This window comes from Scylla paramamosain, chromosome 7 (assembly GCF_035594125.1).
Source record: "Scylla paramamosain isolate STU-SP2022 chromosome 7, ASM3559412v1, whole genome shotgun sequence".
Lineage (NCBI taxonomy): Eukaryota > Metazoa > Arthropoda > Malacostraca > Decapoda > Portunidae > Scylla > Scylla paramamosain.
In genome coordinates this window covers 11,230,001-11,243,675 of record NC_087157.1, presented here as the reverse complement: position 1 = coordinate 11,243,675, position 13,675 = coordinate 11,230,001, and the positions used below count along the sequence as shown (strand labels likewise).

Genomic DNA, 13,675 nt, shown 5'->3' with positions numbered 1-13,675 from the left:
GCAGCTACAGGCCATCAAGGAGGGGTGTCTCGGGGGAGGGGAGGCTGGGAGGGGAGGGAGAGGGTTCGGTGACCTGTGGACGTGCTTGCTGTGGAGCTGAGGACACAGGAAGGCGTTCAGGTGAGACGTGTTTACGTTTCCTGCGACGTGGCGGGATCTTTATCATAGAGTGCGTGATTAATGGTTAAGATGACGATGATGATGATGATAGTAGTAGTAGTAGTAGTAGTAGTAGTAGTAGTAGTAGTAGTAGTAGTAGTAGTAGTAGTAGTAGTAGTAGTAATAAGAGCAGCTATAGTAGTTGTAGTAGTAGTAGTAATAGTAGTAGTAGTGGTTGTTGTATTTTTTATGTAGTAGTAATAGTAGTAGTAGTAGTAGCAGCAGCACTAGCAGCAGTAGCAATATCAGTATCAGTAGTAGTAGTAGCAGTAGCAGTAGCAGTAGCAGTAGCAGTAGCAGCACCATCACCACCACCACCACCACTACCATCACCAGAGCCAGCAAGTAAGACAAAGACACACCAAACATGACTGGGACTCGCGTACTTGGAAACACGCGGCAGCTGCAGGCACATACAAGCAGCTGGAACACCGGAACAAGGGAGGCACTGAATGTAGCAAGAAAAACGCTGCAAAAATGGTATTCAAATAGGAGCGTTTGCAGATACCAGCGTCACTACTAATCCTCCTCCCTACTTCTCCCTTCCCTCCAGTCCTTCCTACCTCTCTCCTTTACTCCATTTTTTCCTGTCTCTCTTCCCTCTTATCTCCCTCCTTTACTTTATTTCTTTCCTCTTGCACTTTCCTTTCTCTCTCTTCCTTGCTATCTCCCTCCTTTATTTCATTTCGCCTTTCCTCCTTCACTTTCTCTCTTCCTTCCTATCTCCCTCCTTTACTCAATTTCTCCTTGCTTCCTCCACTTTCCTCTCTTTCCACCCTCTCCTGTCCTTCTTCCCTCTTTTCTTCTCACCCATTTCCAACCTCCCTGACTGTCTCTCCACTCTCATCTCTCTCTCCTTTACATCTCCCCTCCTTTGCTCCATTTCTCCTCCACTATTCTCTTTCTTCTTCCCCCTTACCCTACTTTTCTATCTCTCACTCAGTTCCTTTCTTCCCTAACTCCCTTCCTCTTCATTCCTCTCTTCTTCACTTTTCTCCCTCTTTCGTGCACCATTCCCTCTCACATTTCTTTCTAGTTCCTTCATTTTTTTTCACATTCTTCCCCTTCTTCTCTCTTGTGTCCTTTTTCTCTTTGTTTTCCTCGTTCTTTACTACTTTCATGCCTTCCTATTTCTTTATCTCCTTAAGTCTTGCATTTCTCCTTTCCATCTCCCTCTCCTTTTCTTGTTCTGTATTCCTCTGTAATCTCTCTACTTTCGTCCTTTCCTATACTTTTTGTTCACTTAATTTTTGTGTTTCTCCTTCCCTTGTTCCTTCTTCCCTCTCTCGTGCTCTCTCTTTCCTTCGCATCATTTCCATTTTCACCCCTTCCTACTTCCTTGCTTCCTTAACTTTCCTATTTCTCCTTTCACTGCCCCCCTCTCTCCCTGTCACTTATTCCTTTCTTCCTTAGCTCTTTCATTTCTCCTATCCCTGTTCCTCTATCTTTCCCACTTCCCCTCTTACACTCCCTCCTTGCTTACTGAGTTCCTACATTTTTCCTTCACCTGTTCCTCTATCGTTCTTTCTCCGCCCTTCTCTTTCACTCCTTCCCGTTCCGTCTTCTGCCTTCCCGCCTCCTAGTGTCGCCTCTGAGACTCCCGCCCAGTACTCAGTGATAAGGAGGAGTCTAGCGCCATCAAAAGCACCCAGGCTCTCCTCCTCCCTCTCCTGCAGCAGGCGTTGTGAGCACCTCAGCCTAACGAGTGGAATGGTGGCTCTGATTGTGTGTTTGTCTTGCCCGCCACGCCACACAGCAGTATGGAGGAGGAGGAGGAGGAGGAGGAGGAGGAGGAGGAGGAGGAGGAGGAGGAGGAGATGGTGGTGGTGGTGGATGGAAAGGAAACGTGGGTGAGAACAACAGAGGTGCTTGGTTGGAAAGGGAGTGAGTCCATGTACCAACTCTCTCTCTCTCTCTCTCTCTCTCTCTCTCTCTCTCTCTCTCTCTCTCTCTCTCTCTCTCTCTCTCTCTCTCTCTCTCTCTCTGGTTCAAGTCATTATTAATTGCTCTTGGCGACCCACTCCACTCCTCTCTTCGCCAGGAAACAAGCACCGCAAGTAAGACCAAAGGGCCTCTTAAGCACACCTCATGCGCGCACGCGCGCACGCATGCACGTACGCACGCACGCACGCACACACAAACGGCCACGTACAAAACCAGTCAAAAAGCACGTAAAACAGACAAAGAACCTTGTTGGTCTTTGGTGCAGACAATCACGCACGTACACACAACACACACACACACACACACACACACACACACACACACACACACACACACACACTACCGCATTCCCTCCTGCGTTCAAATCGATGTTCCTCCATTACTTTCATCCCACCTACGCTTCCGGCTCCCCTAACACCCCCCAGCCTCCTAAACCTTCCCTTCCGGTCCGCCCTCACTGCTCCCCTCACCTCCCACTCCACCTGCAACTCCACCCACACCCACGCACTCCCGCCAGCCGCTCCACTGTCCCTCCTCCACCCTTCATCTTGACTCTTGATTCCTCTTGTCCTCTTGAAACTCTAACTATTGTCTGTCAAAATGTGAATACCTGTCCTCTTTGTCCTCTTTTGTGTGTGTGTGTGTGTGTGTGTGTGTGTGTGTGTGTGTGTGTGTGTGTGTGTGTGTGTGTGTGTGTGTGTGTGTAGAATAACGCACACAAAGGGCTTGACTGGACAACGTAATGGCTGTGAAAACTTAAACACTTCTATTCGTTGGGTAACAAGGTTTGGTCCACGTAACTTCGTTTCCGCCGACTTGCAAATTGACTGGATGCAAATGCGAATACAACTGAGAGAAAGGAAAAAAAGAGAAAGAAAGAAAGAAAAAAGAGAAAAGAAAGGACAATTTGTAGAACTGTGTGTGTGTGTGTGTGTGTGTGTGTGTGTGTGTGTGTGTGTGTGTGTGTGTGTGTGTGTGTGTGTGTGTGTGTGTGTGTGTGTGTGTGTGTGTGTGTGTGCCCAATACCTATACATCGTTAGGATTTTGTATTTACTCTGACAAATGAAGGTTCATTCTAGTATCATTCTACTTCTAAAACTAATGTTACAAGTACGTGTTCGGGTTTGTCTCATTTCTATCACGCTCACATCCACGCCTTACCTCCCACCTGCCTCATGCCTCCCATGGTAAAATGCATCACTACTACACCCACACATGTACTACCTTCCTCCCACCTCTTTCTCTCCTTCCACAACAAAATACATCACTACCACCACTACCCATCATGCAACACCCACACATGTCCTACCCTTGCACCTTCGCCTTCTCCATCCTTTCCTTTTTCTTCTCTCATCCTCCTTTTTTACCTAGTTGTTTTTTCTCCTGTATTTTCCCCTTTCCTACTAACAGAAATCCTTATCCTATTGTTTCTTTATTTTTACTCATACTTCCCTCCTTTTTTTAGTGTGTGTGTGTTTTTTTTTTTTTTTTTCTCATCTTTCTCCTGCTCCTCTTTCCTCTTCGCTTCGTTCATCACTCTCGGGAAATGGAATCTCGCTTTCATATTTATCTTACACCGCGGGGGCCCAGTGACATTCACAAGAAGGTATGTGCTTACGTCACTCCTGTCCTTTGCTATTAAAAGTGATAGAATTATCTGAGGGAAAGAAACGTGGGCGTCATTTAAATTATATATATATATATATATATATATATATATATATATATATATATATATATATATATATATATATATATATATATATATATATATATTGTATTGTTTTTTCGTTGTTGTTCTAATATATGTAGGTGTTTCTTGTTCTTGGTATTAGGTCTTGTTTTTCTTTTTTTTCGTTTTTTTTATTTTCTTTTTCCTGTGCAACATTTTTTTCTTTTGTATTTTATTTTTTTTTATTTTTATTCTTGTACTTTTCTTCTTTCTTTTTTTCGTTTGTTTATTTTTTCTTTGTATTCTTTATCTTTCCTGCTTTTTTTGTAAATTTTCTTTCCCTTTCTTCCCTCTTCTAGTCTTTCTCTTCCTTCATCACCACCACCACCACCACCACCACTACCACCATCTCCTCCTCCTCCTCCTCCTCCACCTTCTCCTCCTTCATTGTCGCCATCATGTTAGAACCACTATTTTCCTTTCCGCCGGGAGGGGTGGTGGGGGGAGGAGCCAATTTTTTCTTGACATGAGGGCACACAAGGAGGGGGGACGCGAACAAATGTAACACGAACGCACGCACACACACACACACACACGTACACAGGTCACATAATTGGGGAACATACGATCTCCTTTAAAGGGAAAAGAATAATTAGGTCGAGGAACGTGCACTTAACACACATATGCAGGTCACGTTTAAGCCACTTTTGGTACCGTTAGTAGGTCACAATGTAATACGTGTTCTTCCTCTTCTTTTACTTCTAGAGTGCATTAAAAGAAAATAAGGTATAGAGAGATTCGAACTCATGTAGTAGTGTATTCAAGTCTCTATCCACTTCACCAGTAAAGGTTTTCCCTTCCTGATACCAAGTCCTCCTTCGCCGCCTCCTCTTTAACCTCCCTCCCACACACTATCTCTCTCTCTCTCTCTCTCTCTCTCTCTCTCTCTCTCTCTCTCTCTCTCTCTCTCTCTCTCTCTCTCTCTCTCTCTCTCTCTCTCTCTCTTTTAGCTACTGATCTCTTTTCTTTATACTCTCGTTGACCTCTTCCACCTGATCCATCGCCAGCCCCTCCAGCAGTCTCGCTGCCCCCCTTAAAGCCCCCGAGGCGCCCACCTGATATCCCCGCCCCTGAGGTATTGGGGACAAGCTCTTATCGGCGTCCAGAGCCATTAGCCTCCTTGTGTACGTGTGGGAGGAGGAGGAGGAGGAGGAGGAAGAATGGAGTCTGCAGCTCTGAAGATGAGGGTGAAAAGGACAAGTCAAGTATGTGTGTGTGTGTGTGTGTGTGTGTGTGTGTGTGTGTGTGTGTGTGTGTGTGTGTGTGTGTGTGTGTGTGTGTGTGTGTGTGTGTGTGTGTGTGTGTGTGTGTGTCTTATTTCTTTCTTATCTCTTCCTCCTTTCTCTCTCTTTCTCTCTTCCGCTGATGGTTATGATGCTGCAAGAGAACTAGAGCAGCAGCAGCAGCAGCAGCAGGAATTGGTGGGACATTGCAGACTGGACAGAACCTGTTTGGCGCAGCTACTTACAGGGGAAGGAAGAAACTCGTCCCTTAAGCAAGCACTCAGGAAGCACACAGAAATACGCACCTGCTTCCTTTACAATACGTGCACTAGACTGGGGAAATGGAAGACAGGGGATTTAGCTCTAAAATGTGTAATATTTCAGGAGTTGCAAGCTGCTTTTACTTCGCGATTCTTAGCAATTTTACCTGCACTTGCGTCACGTTTTGACTGATTACGCGGAACTGTTTCATTTGTTATACGTATCACCTCGAAGTGAATGAAATGGTCTGGTATAGTAATGGTCAATAATCGACTAACATGCACAGTATTACTCATATCGTCTTTTTTTTTTCGGGAACGGGATTTGAGAGTTTTTTTTTATTTTATTTCATTTTCACTTATTTATTTTACCTATTTTTTTTATCGGTCTCTCTAATACATAAATCCCAAACTCCCTTTCACTTTGTTTAGCGTATTACCTCTCCATTCATCTGATCCGCTAAGACTATCAAATGACTGGTTCTTTTACTAGATTGCCAGCAGATCACAGGATTTAAGATGAGGACAACACAAAATCCAGTGAAAGAACGTAAGTGCAAGAGATTACTAGACTTCTGAGCACGACTATACAAGTTCAGAGCATGATTTTGAAAGACACCTGATAGCAAAAATAAATAACAACAATAATAACTATTTTATAATAATAATAATAATAATAATAATAATAATAATAATAATAATGATAGTAGTAGTAATGATAAATAGTTCAACCATTTTATTGTTTGTAGCTTTATTTTTCCTAATTAAAATCATAAAGGAATACTCAAATTAAGTGAAAATAAGTGTCATATTATCATTAGCATTTCATAAGTTACGTCCCTGTTCATTATTCCCCTTAAGACAAGAAGGAGGTACCAACATATTAAAAAAAAATCTCTATTCTAAAAAGCTCACGTGATAATCTTCCTTATCTACTGGATAAAAGACATTAGTACTCCAAATCATGACTTTCTTCTTTCTTGTCGTGGAAGAGTGAATATTTCCTCTTCTCGTCTCCCTCTTTTTCTGACGCACTGACAAAACCTGAAGTAGACTGACACTTTTACTCCTCATCTACCGAATACAAGACGTAATTCCTCCAACTCATCATTTTCTTTCTAGTCAAGGAAGAGTGAATATTTCCTCTTTTCCTCTCCCTCTTTTCCTGACTCACTCATTCCCATCATCCCAAACTTGCGCCGCGTCCCCATGAAGGCTAACTAAAACTCCACATCTTTGTCACCGCTCCTCCCTCGTATAAACTTTCTGAAAATAGTCATTGAGCCGCACCAACGAGGGTCTGGAGGCGGAGAGGGAGACGAGAGAGAGAGAGAGAGAGAGAGAGAGAGAGAGAGAGAGAGAGAGAGAGAGAGAGAGAGAGAGAGAGAGAGAGAGAGAGAGAGATGGAGACGCCGCCCGCTGTGGTGTATTGCTCAGTTCAGTTTACTTCGGTCTGGTTCGGTTTAATTTGATTCTGTTCCACTTTTTTTCTTTTTTTCTTGTCTCTCTTAATCCTTGTGTAAATGAAACTCTTTACTTTCTATTTTTTTTCTTTTCTCTTCACACTCGCCATTTCCAAAGTTCGTGCCACTTTTATTTATTTATTTTCTTTTTTATCAATTTTCCTTTATTAAATTCCTATATCGTGATCTCGTTCTGCAGTCACACGCCCTATAATGAAAGATGATCACTGTTTCCAGTACAATGGAGCGAAGGTTCAATATAAATAAACACAAGTAAAATATTCCAGTCAAACATCCAAATCAAACGTAAGAGTAAAACATTTCCAGCTTCCTCGTCTCTCTTCCCCCACCCACAGCTGCGTCCTCGCCTGTAAACCTATTATGTGTGACCTTCAACTCAGGACATCCAGCCTCAGAATGTCATAGATGCAGGTGTGAGTGCACGCTCTCTCTCTCTCTCTCTCTCTCTCTCTCTCTCTCTCTCTCTCTCTCTCTCTCTCTCTCTCTCTCTCTCTCTCTCTCTCTCTCTCTCTCTCTCTCTCCTTCTTCCCCTTCAAGCTGTTATTCCGTGTTCGTGTGTTGATTTTTATTTCCCTTAGAAATTCTCTCTCTCTCTCTCTCTCTCTCTCTCTCTCTCTCTCTCTCTCTCTCTCTCTCTCTCTCTCTCTCTCTCTCTCTCTCTCTCTCATCTTCACTAATGCAGTTGTCATCACTATATATTTCGCATTTTTGTATTTTCTTGCGATTTCTCTCTCTCTCTCTCTCTCTCTCTCTCTCTCTCTCTCTCTCTCTCTCTCTCTCTCTCTCTCTCTCCACCATTGCAACTATTATTACTATTTGTTTGTCATTGTATTTTTAGATTTTGAATTTCATAATGCTATTTCCATCACTTTCTCTTTTCATGATTGCAACTGCCAACAATATTTTTCATTGCTTTTTGTGTTTCCTCTCTCTCTCTCTCTCTCTCTCTCTCTCTCTCTCTCTCTCTCTCTCTCTCTCTCTCTCTCTCTCTCTCTCTCTCCTTCATTATTGCAACTGCCATCAACATTTGTTTCCATTTTTCTTATTTTCTCTCCTAATTTCTTCCCTCTCTTTTCTCTTCGTTATTGCAACATTCATTTATTTTTCGTTGCTTTTTAAGGCGATTTCTCTTCATTAATTCCATTTTTCCTTTTATTCATAATTACAGTTGTCATGACCAGTCATTTTCATTGTTCCTTTAATGTTTTCCTTTACAATTCTGTTATTTTACTCCTTTATCTCTGTTATTATAAATCCCACCAATATTTTTCTCATTTGAGACTTTTATAAATATAACAGTTTTATTTTCTAACGTTGCAGTATTTTATTATATAAGCTTTCTTTTTTTTTTTTTTTTTACGTCGCCTTCTATCATCAGCTGCCCTCCATCATCAGATGGCCTAATTATAATGTTCTCACGCCTTCACAAACTCGTGCACACCTTCCCAATTAAGAGAACTCACCTGAAACAGCAAATAATTCTCTTTCATTACGAAAAGCTGGCAGTATTTTTTTTTTTTTTTGTTTGCCGGGGTCACTTTCTGCTTTACTCAGTGCGGTGGAAAAACGAAAAGGAAGGGTATTTTTGAACACCGAGCTAAATGACTGATGGAGAGACTGCACCACTGACTGTCTGACTGACTGACTGAATGACTGATTAACTGGTTGAGTGACTGACTGAAAGATTGACTGACTGATTGGTTGACTCAGTGACTGACTGACTGACTGACTGACTGACTGACTGACTGACTGACTAACTGACTGACTAGATGACTGATAGTGCCACATTGACTGACACTGGCTTACTAATCGACTGAGTGAGCAACTGTTTGATTAAGAGACTACTGAACTGACCGACAATGACTGACTTATTAATTGACTGACTGACCGACTGACTAAGAACCTGCTATAATGACTGAATGACTGATCGACTCAGGAAGAGGCTACCACACTCATTGAATACCTGTCTGAGCAAAAGACTACCAGAATGACTGACTGAATGGTTAAGAGACTGCTGTACTGATTGATTAACTAACCTACTAACAGCTTGAATAAAAAGACTACCACAATGACTGACTGATGGACTGATTGAGTGAGAGTTTATCGCACCAACTGACTGAATTCCTGACTGACCGGTCGACTGATGAAGTCCGTAATATACTGACTGACTGACTATCTGATTTAATTGAACTAGGGAGCTGACAGATGAAGAGACTGCTGTATTGGACTGATACTGACGAAGAGGCGTTCCATCCAGTAATCCTTTCCGTGACCTAACAATAATTCCAGAGTTCCTGTAGACATAGACCGCTGGAATAGCCTCAGTCCTGGCCATGAAACCCACTCGAATATGCCACGAGTAACTAATATATTGGAGAATGCAGGCACGAAATGAAGTTAATAATTGCTACTAGCTTGGTATAATTAGCATTTTGATTCTTTTTAAAGAAGCACAGGAGAAAACATACAGTAATACACGCTTAGGTCCTTTGAAAGCTGTTTGCTTATATTACTATTCAATAACAACCAGTAAAAGAATTATTAACATATAAAAAATATACGGCAAAACAGTTACAAGATCAATAGACGCTTAGGTACTTAGTAAGTTGTTTGATTATACTAACACAGCAAAAGGTAAAGCAAAATATTTAAGAAAAAATTGGCCAACACAACTCAGTCCCAGTAAAAATAAGAGGCAAATTGGTAATCTTTTGTATACTATATGATACTACCATACGTTATAAGTAAAAAGAATAGGATGGCACAATAGAAGACAGGACAGAACAGTTAAGAGATAAGCCAGCACAGATCAGTATTGGGAAAAAATATAACACGTCTAACTGGTGAATTTTTTAATGTCAGCAGCGCAGCCTTCCCTTGTTTTCATGTACGAGTATCTGGCGGAGGTGAGCGTGTCGCGCCTCAAGATATTGGTTCCGGGCGCCGAGAAAACACAATTTAGAAGGCCGCCGCCGCTACCGTCGCCTCCCCTCTCTTCCCAGTTCCCGTCGCATCACCGATGGTCTCGGTCACGCATGACTGATGATTGTGTTTGTCATTATATTACTGCTTGTGGCGCTGCGGGTATTGCTTCCTTCTCTTCTTCCACTTTTTTTTTTTTCATTCGTCTTTACTTTTTACATATATTTGTATTTTGCTGCTGTGTTTTTTTCTTTTTCTTTTTATTTATGGTGGTAATATAGGCTATTATTTCTTAGTTTCTCATAGTAATCCCTTGTTTTTTTGTTTTTGTTTTTCCACTCACGTATGGTGTTTTTAATAGCACACTCAGTAATGTCGTGGTGATGATGATAGTGACTCCTGCATTTCCTGAGACCTGAAAACACAGAAGCAGACATATATGTACATTTATATTCACATTATTTTAAAATTTCACCAATTACTGTATGAACAAACTGGCACCCACCCTTATCTTACCGCCGTGACAGATCCTGCTGGACGTCGGCACACTTTCACTTACTTTTGTCCTCTGAAGTCATGTCCTGTATCTTTAAACACTTCATCTAGTTCTCTTTGTCTTGGTCCTTCTTTCTCTGCAGCTTCTTGGCACTTACTTTTCGTTTTCACTCATGTGTATGCCTTTAGTTTTCAAGGGTCTTTTTTTTTTTCATGAGGTGTGTTGGTTAATCCTTTTCTGTTTTGCATTTCCGTCATTCAGAACTCAGCAGCACCCTTCACCTCGCTGCAAACATTCGTCTACAGCTGCTTGCGACACACGACTTCCTTTCCCTGAATTTGCTTCAACCTTCTCCTTTTCTTTGCATTCCGAGAAGAGCGAACCTGGAGGCTAGTCTGCCACCCGCTACGCTGTTAACTTTCTTCCTCCGCAGGATGAAGCTGACCCGCGTCCCCCACTTCCGGGACGAAAAAACACTCCTTTCACGAAACTGTGCTCGAGTGCATCATTCACTTTCTCTTCAAAACGGTTCCTGAAAATACAAGGCAGTCTGTCGTCCCTGCGTTCACTTGGTGTGCAGTTGTCACTTTTCTCACTTCACCTTGTCACAAAAATGCTGGACTGGAGGTGCTCGGGGTGACATATTCTACGTAACGTCTTACTCAATATTCTTGTGCGTCATAAAATTCATCATTCTTACGTTATCAGTTTTTAACCTACATATTCCCATCTCGTCTTCCCTGACCTTACCCGCTGCCTTATCACTCCATCCTCACCACATGCACATCTATACGCCACTTCATCTATAAGTATGTATTTACAGTAATAGATGGTGAGATACGGCACGTATTACTGCGTCCGCCTGCTTATATACGAGACAAATTTGTACCTTATTTGGGGAGGACTCCGAGGCTCCGGTAGACTTGATGCTTGTAAGCGCTGTCTCTTTCACTCTGTGCGTCTGGAAGGAAACGTTCGTGATTGAAGTAAATTTCTTGATATGTAAAGAGGGTGATTTAGTAGGGATCGTCTACTAGGTGTGTGCCAAAGAGTGAAAACGTTATGGCTGATACAGCTAATGACGGAAGGTGGCGAAAAAATATCAATGAAAAAAAGAGCATAAAAATGACAATGGAAAAAGACAGAACAAAGAACAAAAAAGAAAAAAAAAACGAAGTAAAAATAGAACACAAAAAGAGTAAAGAAAAAAAAAACACTGAAAATAGACTAAACAAAAAATAACAAGAAAATAAAACAGAAAACAGAAAACAAAAGAACATAAAAAAGTAAAACGAAAAAAAAGGCAGAACACAAAACGATCACAAAAAAAAAAAAAAAATGAAAAATGTTGATGACAGTTGCAATAATGGATAAAGAGGAAAACTGAATTAATGGGAGGGAAAAACAAACATTCTTTACATGCAAAACCAAAAGATCAGCTTGAAGGGGATAGAGGCACCGTCCACACGCCGCACCAGTAAAGCAGAAGGTCACACGTAATAGGTTTACAGGGAAGGACGCGGCCGTGGGCAGGATGGTACGCGAGGAAGTTAAAAATATCTCTCCGGTCTCATACGTTACATTAACATTATTGGTATTACAGGAGGTGGTTTTTACTGGAGAATATTTTGACTAAAGAAGGAAAAATTATTGTAGGATAAAAAAAACAAAATTATGTTCCCTCCGTTGGTGACGCACCCTGTCTAAACAATTATGGTAATGTAGGTGATTAATGCGTTCCTCTTTCCATCTTCAACTCACTCATTTTTCGTTTTTATTCTTTTCTTCTTTCCAACACTTGTTCTGTGAATGTCCCTTCCGTACAAATCTTAATTCATTTACATCTTCAAACTCCCTGTCTCATGCCATCACAGGTCCTCGGTTAGTCTCTAAAACATTTCACACAATCCACAATACAAGGGCAATAAGTGGGGAAGGTTGCAGAAAAACTCAAGCTGAAACAAGAGTACTGTAAGACGACCACCATGCCAATGAGGGTGAGTGGCAGTCCTCGAAGCTCTCTGACACTCCAAGCTATACGGAGTAAATTTGTTTTGGCTGTCGCATCCACCTATACCTGATCCCTATTGTTTCACCTCACTTCCAACGTTCGTCACCCATTAATAAGTGAACAAATGGAAACATAACAGTGCCTAATAATACTCTCTGAAGAAAACATGCCGTTGGAACGTTAAAAACCATAATACTCCCTCCTGCCTCAGTGTGAGTTTCCCTACATTTCCTACTAATTTCTCTCCCCTTTATCCAACAAGCCAAAACCAGGCGAGCATCTTCCAAGTCTTTGATCCATTCAGCATCATGTTATCAGCTTAATTTCACTCAGGATGCCACGAGAAATCGAAGTCAAAGTTTGCGATTCTATTCTTTTTATAATACAGAAATTCAAAATCATTTCTAGTCTCTCACGCATAATATATATATATATATATATATATATATATATATATATATATATATATATATATATATATATATATATATATATATATATATATATATATATATATATATATAATTTTTTTTTACTCAGTACAATCAATTTTGCTCCTTTATCTCTCACTGGTAAACTCCGGAACTCTCTTCCTGTTTCTGTATTTCTCCCTGCCTACGAACTGAACTGTTGTGAAGAACCAGAACACCTCAGAAAATAAACTGGCCTTTCGCTACGATCTCCATTTCTTTTTTCTTTTGCAACGGGATTATGAGCGAGCTATTTTTCTTTCTTTTACCCTTGACAACTTTCCCTAACACGTCAAATAACGGTCATTTCACAAAGTTCAGAAAGCGTCTCCAGTCCTTAATGAGTTGAGCCGCGGGACAAGTCTAACAGCCACCACTACAGAGAAAGCTGCGTCAGGGAAGAGACACAAAGCCACAGGACCGGATTTCAAAGTACAAACAGCGAGACCAAGGTCCCTTCATCTCCACCACGAGCCATTCCAGCGAAAACGAGAGACCCAGACAACCACAACCCTCCTCTCCACAGTAGCTCCCCCTCCTCACTGTTGCTCCCCATCTCCTCCCCTCACTCAGCCTCGCAATCGAAGTCGCATCAATTCCCTACATTTCCCTCCCAAGTATCGGTGGAGCAACTTTCGGGGCGGCACATGTGGACCAGCAGTCTCAGCCAGGTTTTCTCGCCCCTCCCGCCTCGGGTCACCCGATATTACTGCACCTGGCTGGCTGCTGGCGGGGGAAAAATGTATATCTTTTTTTTTTCGTTCTCCTTTTTTATGCTTTACATATTGTGTTACAAGATTAAATTGCACACTCACATTATCACACACACACACACACATACACACACACACACACACACACACACACACACACACACAACTACCTACAGAACAATCTAACCTATCTGACTAACTGTCCAACAATCAGACTAAATGTTAAATTCATCACTAAACTAACTGCTGCACTAATTACCT

The 13,675-nt window shown here is 41.6% G+C and overlaps 1 protein-coding gene and 1 long non-coding RNA gene across 9 annotated transcripts in view; one reads left to right on the top strand and one right to left on the bottom strand.

The window, feature by feature from the left end:
- Positions 1-13,675, top strand: part of LOC135101757 (nascent polypeptide-associated complex subunit alpha, muscle-specific form-like) — a 190,186-nt gene that overhangs the window by 102,680 nt on the left and 73,831 nt on the right. The window lies entirely within an intron of this gene.
- Positions 8,007-13,675, bottom strand: part of LOC135101760 (uncharacterized) — a 62,547-nt gene continuing 56,878 nt past the window's right edge. Inside the window, exons 3-5 of the long non-coding RNA XR_010269376.1 lie at positions 11,110-11,181; positions 10,284-10,752; positions 8,007-10,139 (exon numbers count right to left, since the gene is read on the bottom strand). This is a non-coding gene — a long non-coding RNA (uncharacterized LOC135101760). The remainder of the gene's footprint in view (positions 10,140-10,283; positions 10,753-11,109; positions 11,182-13,675) is intronic.